Source organism: Phalangium opilio, unplaced genomic scaffold (genome assembly GCF_054372755.1).
Source record: "Phalangium opilio isolate 3A_F unplaced genomic scaffold, DU_Popi_V2 ptg000042l_1, whole genome shotgun sequence".
Classification (NCBI taxonomy): domain Eukaryota; kingdom Metazoa; phylum Arthropoda; class Arachnida; order Opiliones; family Phalangiidae; genus Phalangium; species Phalangium opilio.
This window is the reverse complement of record NW_028324166.1, coordinates 7,518,991-7,528,631: the sequence shown is the minus strand read 5'-3', so window position 1 is coordinate 7,528,631 and position 9,641 is coordinate 7,518,991. Positions and strand designations below refer to the sequence as shown.

Here is a 9,641-nt window from a genome sequence, read left to right as displayed (position 1 = left end):
GTCTTGTTAACTAGGCTTTGGACTGAAAATCGATTAAAAAGCCATTTCACGCGTAGCCTACTTTTTACCAAGATGGAAGCACTAAGCGTAAAAAAATTCATTATCGTGAAAGCATAAAACGCACATAGCCAATAAATGGGAAACAGGAGGCATAAGCGAATAACTTCCCCTTATAAGTTAAAAAATCTCACTGATGCAAGCTTTAAACCGAAATATCAAGTTTTGACTTTTTTAAACTTTCCTTGTTCAGAATCGAAATATGAGCCATATTAAAACTAACAGGTATTTCTTTGTTTGCTTGGGTCTCACATATGTGTTGCTATATCATTCATCCTATTGCGATGAAACTTTGGTGAGTTGTTTCGCGTACGCCCACGAAAGTTTTGTAAGTGATTGTACAATTTAGCGATATGGTTTATCTCTATTAAAACTTCGGTTCAGTGAATTTGAAGTAAAATTCGGGTCGAAAAAGAAACAAGTTATTGAAATATTTGATAGGGATGAGTGCAAAGGCTGTTCACTGTTTAGTGTCAACAGTGACATGAATTTTTTTTCCCAAAGAAACCGAAACGGGATAATGGATTGGAAACCGAGCAATGGGAAGCATCCATGGGAACCTTACACCGTGTTTAATGATCTTAGAGTATAGTTCCTTTAAAGTGTTAGTGCCACGTTTTTTGAAAAGTGGCTAATTTTCGTTTTAAAACATCAATTGGGTTATAATTACAGTAGATCCAAGGTAAAAAGTCTTATAGAAATTTATTCATTTTGTAATATGAAAAAGAAAATTGATATTTCACATACCTCATTAAAACGGAATAAATAATAAATATACCCCTGGTGACGTCATAAGAGGTTGACCAGCGCGAGACAGTTTTCGAGACAGATTTCATTACGAGAGCTAAGCCTAGTTTTTAAACATCGTGCGCGCGTCAAACTCGATCACTTTGAAAGCACCACCCATAGAGATACATAGAGTCACTGTTGAATTCCCGCAATTGAGGCCGATTGTTGCTGACGTCACAGCATTTATGTATTTTACGTCATATGGGGAAAAAAAGGCCATGCGACACTCTGCGGCGGCGGCGGTAACTAAAATATATTTTTTTAATTTAATGCTGGAATATGATTGGTTAACTTATTTAAGTCATGCGCACCAGCGTCACGAACGAAAAATGCCGAGAGTGTAAAAAAAAATACAGTTTAATTATACGGTAGGGCATTATTATTTACTTTTTCAAGTAAATTAAATTATTAATGTTCAAGATAAAAGAAAATAAATGGTAAGCAACTTTAATAGTTTTTCTCCTTAAAGAGAGAGAGAGAAATATATAATTTATTATAAAGCAAAATCAACTCTTTTCAAGTTAGGGCTACTGCCCTTGTCAAAGGCTTAACTACTTGGTAAATTGTTAAGGTAGGTTTTTCCTTAGAGTTTCTCTATTAATTTCGTTGTAAATGTTTTTAGTGGTTTTTGTGTTGACGAAAAGTAAAATAAATCGTATCAATTCGTTTTATCAAAGCGTTGAGATGATACTATCATGCTGGGAGCCTAGTTACATCGATAAATCAGTATCAATGAGCTACTCCAATACACCGATACCCTCAGAATTCCCATTTCAAATAGTATTAACAAAGCTGGTCTTTTTAAATATTCTTAAAGGTATTTACTTCTTGGCAACAACAATTTCGTGGTTAAAGGAAGACAATTATCTGGGATTTATAAAGACGTTATTGGGAGATATTGGGTCATGATTGCGATGTAATGTGTCTTTGTGTTAAATTTTTAAACTCTTTATTCAATCGTTATGTACACTTTTCAACTGGATTCATTAAATCTTTTAATTAAAAAAACAAAGGTATTGTGTCATCATTAACTAATTGTCCTCTCTAGCGTGAATCTCACTATCGTTAGCCTTGATAAACTGGTCTTAATCTTCCAGATTGTGACATTCTTCAGAGTTTGTTCTTTTTACCAGTAGTGTTGTGTTTTCTTATTGATTTATTTACCGAAATTCTACATTTTAATAAACCTATTATAGGAATGAGTTAAGAGTATTTAAGCCTACCAAAGTTGTTTTAAGAGTATTAGTTGATTATTCTCGATGAGCACTACTCTATCAGAATATTCTTTGTGATTAAATGACTGAGTCCAAAGATTCTTGTCCGAAGCAGCGTGACAGCTAGTCATTTAACATATATTATCAGAGTATTTTTATCAAAATAAGTGTTTTAATTGTCTGGATTGGTAAAAATTGTTAGAGTATACTAGTATAGATGATAAAGGTACTCAATATTAGTTTCTATCTAAACATTTGTGTCAAGTTTTATATTGTTCCTTTAACATTTGGCCAAAGAAAATTCATCATTCAATTTATTTTATCATACTAATTTTACATATGTATGTAAGCTTTTGTGTGTGTCTGTTTTATTGCAAGCCGTTAAATTAACTCAGAGACTCTTATTATTCACTTTTACTATTCGGTCTACACAAGTCTCAAGTAGACTTTCTGTGCCAATGCAAAACAAGTAAATAACCACAAACAGGCTTGCCTCTGTGGTTTATGGTAGGCCTCACATAGTTATTGTTCCTAGTAAAAATTACACAAATCCAATATGAATACCACTTACTAGGTACTAAGTTCACCGCTTATATGGTAGCGAGTCATTTACAGTATAGTCGTTTCTATAAAAGTAGTAATAAGAGTAAAATATCGATACCTGTGTGACATGAAATTAGCCCTCAGACTTGTAAGAGTCGAAATAAAAAAATTATATAATTATTTTATGTATATCACCATACATTAAGAAACCTCATGCTCGCAAAGTGTAATTATTTATGATTCTACTTCACCTGTCTGTATATGTGCCAAATTCCGGCTTTTATTTAATTGAAATTTACATAAATAAATAGAAAACGCTTTTACATCTTAGTAAAACCTAACTTTCTTAACATAATTTGTCTTTTTTTATGCCTTCTCTTTTAAAAATACAGAAAATGCAACATAAATAAATAGCAAATGCTTTTATATCTTAATAAAACCTAACTTTCTTAACATAATTGGTCTATTTTTATGCCATCTCTTTTAAAAATACAGAAAATGCAACATAAATTTACCGCCTTTTTGGAATTATTTTGATTTTTAGTTTCTCCGTCCGCCGCTAGGTGGCCAACGTCTTGTTTTTCCCCATAGCATATAAAATGGGTAAATAGCGTAAAATCGGCATCCAAAAAGCGCGTGTTTCTCTTCCGATAAGTGTGTCTAGGTTATTAATAGTATTCTAATGTCTATGGCACCACCTATCAATAAAAAAATAGGACTTGCGGAGTCGCGCGTGCCGCGTGCTCACGCGCGCTCGAATCGTGACGTCACCAGGGGTATATGGAGTACTGCGAAATTTAACTGTCAAAATAGTTTGAAAAAATTCTGCGAGTAGGTTCCGAAAGCCGGGGTTTTAATAATATTTGAAAAATTATAATGCATTATATAAATAGATATTCTGAATCAGAAAGATTTGATCTTTCAGATGGGAATAAAACCTTTTAGTTTTAAAAATAGCGATTTTTGGTGACTAATACTTTAAATTCATATATCGGTTGGAGACGTAAAAACGATCCCACGATACAGGTAATATCAAGTAATTATTAGTATTTTCGATTTATATTAAGTATTATTTGTTCTGGTTCTGAATCAATTAGTCGCATAGCTTTTGTTTGAAAAACATGGAACTAGAGATGCTATTAGTCACTTGGTTACTTGCAACCTTTAAGAGTTGTTTATTAACTTATGGTTGTTCTTGCCGAAAATTAGCCGACCTAAATCATACAAATGCGTTAGGCAACAATCCCGCTACTAACAGTAAGTCAGTGGAGCGACTAGCATCACATTAAGTGTTTCGTGGTGCATAAAATATTTTTAGAACTCTTTGCGTTTCATGGCTTAATAATATGCCCTTTTGAATATATGCGCTCTTCAAACTAAGGTCAAGACACTAGCGAAAACCTTCATTTCGCTATTGATCCTCTATTGGAAACTTTCGTCTGTACGATTATCAGCCTCGATTTATCCTTCAAATAAGGGGTATTAATTATGGCTCTCAAAATTGCTGTAGCTCCAGTAAGTCTCTTTTCTCTTATTAATACAGCTTATAGAGAAACTAAAGCGAGAATAGATGAAGCTTAACTTTAGGAGATGACTTCGAGGTACTTTCCGAGCAACGAATCTTCGCCTCTGCCGTTATTCGCAATGCTGGTTACCGTTTAACACGTAAAAGCACATTTAAACAAGACTACCCAAGGGCTGGGCTCGTAATAGTAGCCACATCGTACTGTACTTAACAAGAGTACTGAAAATTTGAGTGAATAGCCCCTGGATGCGCTACCTTCAATTGTTTTAAAATAATTACTTAAATGTTTTTACTTCTGTTACAATTATAATTAAACAGTATTAAAGGAAATACCCGTAAATACCCATTAAAAGAAGTACAGAAAATCGCAGTGAATAGCCCCTCGATGCCCTAACAAAAAATATAATCCTTAATCGTTCCTTCAACAAATTTACTTATGTTATATTTGTAATTTTCGGGGCCACAATCTAGTACTTTCTTTTAAAATTATTCTCGATTTGTGGAGAAATACACGTAACTTATAATAATAAACACCGCGTTAAGACTATTCAAAATAAAACATCAGTACATTCTTGCTTTTCCATTTAAAATTCCCCATCGCTTTCTTTTAATTTAGAAATAGGGGAGCGGGATTGAAAGTGTGAGACGCTTATTGTCGATGGGTGACAGGAATTTTAAAGACAGTATTAAACCTTAAATTTAAACTAAAGCAATACCAAAATCCTCTCTCTATCTCGCTTTGAAAATATCGAGCAAACGTAAAACACAATTCACAAAGCCTAACCTTACTAGTACAATTAAATGCAATGATTAAACATACTATTAGAATCCTCATCCATTTAAAATACACGAACGAAAATATCACCTCACACAATTATCTCCCATTCACTCTCCCTTCAATGACAAACCAAAATGTTTATACTGCCAAAGGAAAAGCATTTACTGTGGCACTCCTACAATGCCGCTCACAACTAGCCAGGCCAAACTAAGACTCACATCGTAGATGTTCACCATACGATGACCAAGGCGGAAAAAAACGATAAGATTGAGATTATCAATTGACTGAAATGTCTGATATTGCAATTTCTCTTTAATTATTTTTATTAATTTAATCCTTAATCACTATTTAATTCAATAAACTGATTTTACTGTTAATAGATTTATTCCCTCTAAAATCATTTAAAAATTACATATCAATACGCGTTTTCAAGAATAATTCCATTCTCCGAAAACATTTTATCATGGAAGTAATTATTTTGAATTGAGTACGTGTTGAGTAATCAATGTTAAATGTTTGAAATATTCTACTAACTTTAAAAGAGCAAGCGATTTTTGACATAGGCCAAATTCGAAAAGAAAATGTAATAGCGGATGCAAAATCACGGCGCGTTACCTGCTCAACGGACGTTAGTCACGTCCGCAGGCCGAGCCCGTGTGCCTTGACGGTGGTTCCGCAGGTACCATTGGGAACAATGATGAGCGACAATTATGGGGGGATGCTGATAAGGCCCCCAGCTAGGTGCAGCGCCTAGTCAAATGTTCCCTGAATGGGTTTGTAGGTGACATGGTAGTTAGTTAGTCTATGTCTTTGAGCAGAAATGCATATACGCGCTAAATGACCTTTCTTGTGGCAATAGGAACAGGACTTGCTTCTTGCATGTTCGCATGTACCGGCACGGTGATCATATTTCACATAGTGAAAATAAATGCTTAAGAAGAAGTCTGCTTCGCAGAATTCTTGTAAGGCTTGCTTTCATGTTCAACTTGTTTGCGAGTGTATCAGGATACTAGGGCATTAATGTGCTCAGGTGAGGTAGATTTAGTGGACTTCACCGTAAGACTGGAAATTCTTCGCAGTGGATTCCATGGTTAGGAAAATATAGCTCGTTGCAGGGTGAAGCCAGGTAGTGGTAACAGAAGATATTTACCGTGGATAACGTCATTAACGATTCCAGCAATTCCAAGATGAGTTCCGAAGTTGCAGAATCTTGCCATGCGACGAAGTTAAGATATAGTGGTGGCAACCGTTTCATCTCGCTCTCGCTTGCGATTGCTGAAGTTTATTCATTCCGTAATTCAAAGTGATTGTTTAAGATGGTGACCAGCTCATTTGCAGGTTTTATAAGTCACACGCTTTTTGACTTATAAATTTAAAAAAATTATGATCATCATTACAGTTTCACTTTACGAAATTAATAGGCCTGGAAAGCTCGAGACCAAGGCTTAAGGTTATCGAGGTTCAGTCAGAGGTCTGTGAGATTCTAGATTAGGTTAAAGGCCAAGAATTACCGTCTAACACAATCTACTGAATGTTGAGACCCTGCAGTGACGCGTGAAATAGGAAATTAAACTGGTTGGTGCCTTGTTTGTAAGCCCACATTTTATTGGCGGAAGTTTTACTTTGGGCAATGAAAAATATGAAAAATCATTCTTGAAGTTTTAGTTTTACTTCTATGTATAGAAAAATACGCTTGGTTTGTATTATCAATGCGATTGTCAGAGCACGTAAGTAATTTCGATTAGTGATAATAGGATTCAAGTTTAATTATAGTCAAATAAAAGTTTATCTGTTATAGTTACGAATTAATGGGTTTTTTTCTTTACTAAGGCCAGTAATTGAAAGTGTAAAGGAATATCATTCCAAATTAAGAGCTAAAATTAAAAGTCGTTAAGGCTCGCCATTGAAATTATAGGCTCAATAAAAGCTCTAAACCAGATTTTGAACACTTAGCTTAAGGCTCGAAGCTCGATAAGAAACTCTAGGCTCGGCTCGAAGCTCGATAACCAAAAAAAGCAAGGCTCGAGGCTCGGCTCGAACCCAAAAAATCAAGGCTCGCACAGCCCTAGAAATTAATGGTATTTTACGAGATTTTGAAGTCTTTTCCGTTATCAATCAACCAACTTAATATGTTAGCCGACACAACCAGCACGAAAATTGGACAAAATATAGCCTTGCAAATAATGTTTTTACCATAATTTACAAAGTAATTAAAATGACTTGGACTTAATTGTTGTTAAGGAAATTTGGGAAAGGCACATCTTGAGTAGTTACTTGTTGTTCCGAAAAGTAACTTCGCTGTAGTTTTTAAGTTATTCGATGGAATAGAATACCAAAAACCCCATTCTTCTCCAAGGGGAAATTTAGCGAAAGTCTGTTAATTTTTCGATTAAAGGAGTCAGGTCAAATCTACAATGGCCTACAGAAAAACACAGCGAGGCAAAAGTGTAAAATTCGCTACTCGGAAAATGGCGAATATTGATTTGTTTTATTTTTCTAATAATCGAGTAAAATTTCAGGGAGCGTTTAGGATTAAAAAGGTATCATTTTACATTAAAGAAATAAGAGACTTCCTTGGAAAATGGCTAAACATGAGGTAACTTTCAACATGAGTAAACAATATATTAGCTCCCTATAAGTTACTCAGGCTCCATAGGAGTAATGTATCCAGCGATTTCTTCTCATTTCGCCCGCGCGGGAAACAAATCAGAATGTTGCGCTCTCTCTTGTCGAAAAAAAAAATCCCGCCTCGTACTCCTCGACCTCGAGTCGTCGCTCCGCTGATCTCTTAACTGTTTTCTTAACCGAGGCTACTGAGCGAAATATTCGGCTGCTTAAATAGCTCCGATATCATTCGCTAGCTTCCACTACACGCGCTTCCGGGGAAAACCGGAAAGAAGGGTAAATAAGATTTTCGTTCACGTGGCGGCCGCAGAGCGTCGCATATAATTGGGAAGCCGACGGCGCGGGAGAAAACGCTGGAGTATAAAAACGATATTGCCTGAGTAACTTATAGGGAGCTAACATATTATTAACTCATGCTTTCACTGAGGAATTGTGAAGGATTTAAGCTACTATTTAATTTTTCGTTATTATTTCAGCTCCAAATTTGATGAATTCGGAACTGACAAAGTAAGAATCTTAAAATCGTTATTATTATCAACTAAGTACACTCATACCAAGTGGTTACATTTTTAGAATTCAGACATTATTATGTTTGCCCAAGAAATGAACTCCAAAGTTTTTCCGAAGTCTTACAAATTTTGCACAACTGAATTTTACAAGTCGATCCACATTGTCACCAGTGCACCTCTTATGGTCCACGGCTCACAAGAAACGCGAATACATCCCTTTGATAATATGGTAAGATTCACTGAAAACGCTTTTGCTTAGGTATTACTCCGCAACGTCGGTACTGCCGCGTTTGTCCATTCGAATTTGGGTTCAAACAGAGAATTCATATATTTGAAAATCTTAGAAATTTTAATACAATAACGTGAAACGTTTCTAAATCTATTTTTAAATGGCACGAGATTAAATTTGATTAAAACTATTTAGGTATTTCTTGGTTTGACGGTGGCTAGCGTTTTAATTTTGATTATGAATGAAGTGATTTTGAAATTTGCCAGAAGAAAAAGAAGGAGGCGTAGACGAATTAGATGGAAAATGAAAGACACTTCAACGTATAATTCTTATGACTATTTACCATCTTCCGCCAAATTTTTCTCATCAATTCACCGTTAATCGTCAAACGTCAGTATCATTATCCGCTATTAAATAAAAACTGTATTGAACTAATATAACAAGCTGTATCAAGAAGGAATTAACTATAAGAACACATATAAGTATCGAAATTTTACGCTTCTACTCTTACGCCGGTGTTAGTGGACAAGTAAGCCCCACCCTTTTCATGTCCGTCATTGCTCTGCGCTTTCCCATTGGATCCCGTGGGGATAGGTCATACAGACACGAATGACGTATTCCGACTAGAGAAAAAAAACATCGAGCAAAGTAAACAGAAAATGGAGGCTGCTAGCGGTGCTGAAACGGTTAGGGAATGGTTTTTAATTGCCATTAACAAGTTAGTAAAAGGTTTTGAACTTAACTCGATGGATTTTGAATATGTGTCTCTACGTGAAAACAAAAGCGCATAGATAACCAGAAAGTGAAGAACGAGAAGCCTAAACCGCAACGTGAAAAATGAGTTCCCCCATAGTCGATTCAAGATTTCCGTCCCACTTACAGAGCGACGGGAAGAGTTGGTCTTATGCCGCGGCGGAGAGTTACTTTCGCGTAGTTTTACACAAGGTACATGCGTAAGTTGGCTCGAAAATATAGTTCACTTATTTCTTTATTTTCGTGTCGTCTGCTATAGTATAATTCCAAGGCTTAATATAATCTAGTCATTTAGGTAGTCGGGAATCGGCACACTTGTCAAAATGTCAGATTTGAATTTAGCAAACATTTTAGAAAGCTACGAAAAGGATGACGTTTTCCTGATTGATAAAGACGGAAAACTTAAAGGTGCAATAGAATGCATGAAAAACAATATCAAAATTCAAGTTAACGAAACTTGAAAATTCCACGACGATTGAACCGAAAGAGCACTAAAGAACAACCGTTAAGCCTAGTTAAGCAGCCGATTTCTCAATAGTATTCCCCACTATCCCCAGGAGCCGCTACCATCGCGAACTACTTTCCGCTTGTCACGTGACATTAACGATGACCTAATATA

General features: G+C 35.5%; 1 long non-coding RNA gene across 1 annotated transcript; it reads left to right on the top strand.

Annotated features, from left to right (window-relative positions):
- Positions 1 to 961: 961 nt before the first annotated feature.
- Positions 962 to 1,858, top strand: LOC149678817 (uncharacterized). Its single transcript, XR_016366284.1, has 2 exons — positions 962 to 1,088; positions 1,148 to 1,858. It is a non-coding gene; the product is annotated as an uncharacterized LOC149678817 (long non-coding RNA).
- Positions 1,859 to 9,641: the final 7,783 nt, after the last annotated feature.